This window comes from Dipodomys merriami, unplaced genomic scaffold (assembly GCF_024711535.1).
Source record: "Dipodomys merriami isolate MVZ:Mamm:240054 unplaced genomic scaffold, mDipMer1.0.p SCAF_5, whole genome shotgun sequence".
Taxonomy (NCBI): domain Eukaryota; kingdom Metazoa; phylum Chordata; class Mammalia; order Rodentia; family Heteromyidae; genus Dipodomys; species Dipodomys merriami.
Genome location: NW_027206068.1, coordinates 3,893,905 through 3,896,008, shown reverse-complemented (window position 1 = coordinate 3,896,008; position 2,104 = coordinate 3,893,905).

Below are 2,104 nucleotides of genomic sequence, written 5' to 3'. Positions count from 1 at the left end.
GTCCTAAATCTATTGGTAGTTTAGAATTCCAGGGCAAAGGACAAAGCATTCTTGCTCATTTGTATAGTTGGACTCTACTTTTATTTATCTAATCTATTAGCCTATGAGGATCCTCCTCTGTGTAACAAACATATTCTCTGGTAATATTTTAAAAACTATATCTTCCAGAATCTGCAGGTTAATAATGACAGAAACAGTGTCAGAAGTCTCTGGCTTTCTTCAGAACTGTATTTCAGTAGAGAGGCCTCTATACACATGCATACACCACAACAAATGTTCATTGTCTGTGGAGTTGTCAAGTCTTTACACACCATCCACAAACACAAATGAAACTTTCTTTCCTCCAGAATCACCATGACTGAGAGGATACATCTGCCCTGAGGTGTGCCTGTCCAGAGGTGATGGAGTGTTTCGTCAGCCAAGGGCTTCCTCTGGGACATACTCACCTGTGCCCTGTGAAACCCTATTGTCTTGCTGAACCAGATGTTTGGGTTCTGTCTTAATGCAAAAGTCAAATATGGGAATGCCACAGGGCCAATTTACTCTAATTCTACTTATACTTTAGTTTTTTTCCCATTGCTAAAAAAGCAAAAGTGGGGAGAGGCAAGGTCTCAGGTTAGACATACTAACACAAGCAGACATGCTAAACCTCATGGCAATAGACCCTTCCCACAATTCCAGGTTAGAAATAAACTGAGGGAACTGCCATAGGCAACTCTGGAGCACTTACTCCTGCATAGGCATTACTTTTCTTTTTCTAGTTAATTACTGGAGCATCACATGCCCCTGGTATAAGGCAGCTCCCTCCTTGAGGTCCTTACTCTTGGGTGATTCAAGGGGTAATGGCAATCTGGGGTAGCTGCAGCCCCCAAATGCTGTGATTGATTGCTGCCAACTGTGTTCTTGCTGAGCCCATGGATGCTGGGGCCTCAAAGAGGGCCGATGCCAGCTGACAACAGGGCTTATCTGAGAGACACTTGGCAAGGATCTTAGTCTCTGTACTTCCCAGGTCACAGTTCTTTCTCTTAAGTTTCAAGGCCGATTCCCAGGGGCACCTAGGAGGCTTCTGAGAACTAGGATAGATTCTTGAGTTCTAAAGTTCAGAGGCCCAAGATCATCTCTCTTCCAGTCCTCCTATCTGCACATGACAGAGAAGGATACTTACATCATGGCATCTGAGGAGAGACATAGAAAGGGGCTGGGGTTTTCATATACCCTTGGAAGATATCTCTAATGATTTAACTTCCTCTATCTAACCCTTGCCCCTTCAAGTTCCACCACTGAATAAACAAAGGTAAAAACTAAGAAGTTCCTGGAAAGTAATGAAAATGAAAACACAGCCTACTAGAATTTCTGGGATCTAGCAAAGGCTGTTTTGAGAGAAAAATCATAGCCATGAGTACCTGCGTCAAAAATCAGTAAGCACTCAAATAATTAACCTTATGATAAATGCAAACTTACAGAAAACAGGAACAAAACAAACCTCTATCTAGTAGAGAGAGAATTTGCAAAGCTTAGGGGAGAACTTAGTGATATGAACACTGAAAAAAAATACAAAGAATCAATGACAGAGAAAAGTAGGCTCATCGTAAAAATAAGATTAATAAGCACCTAGCAAATTTGACTAAAACAAAAGGAGAGAAGAGGCTCAAATAAATAAAATTAGAGATAAAAAAGAATGTCAAAACAAATACCAAAGAAACCTGCAGATCAGAAAGGAATACTTTGAAGACCTACATTAAATAAAACTGAGGAAAAAAAAGAAATGAGTAAATCTTTTGATATAATTGACCCACCAAAACTGAACCAATAAGATATAAACCACTGAACAGAGATCCAGCAAGTAATGAGACTAAAGCAGTATATGGTTTCTTACAAAGAAAAGCCCAGGGCTTAGATGGATTCATGGCTAAAGTCTACTAAATTCAAAGGAGAACTAATACATATATTCCTTAATTTCTTCCATGAGAAAGGAAGGGATAGTGAGTTGGGGAAAGGTGAGGGAAAGCAGTAGAAAATGAAGGAAGGTCATATGTACAAAGCTTTTGTCATTTTCTGCTTGTCCTAAATGTATACCAGTTATTGTAAATAAGGGAAACCATAG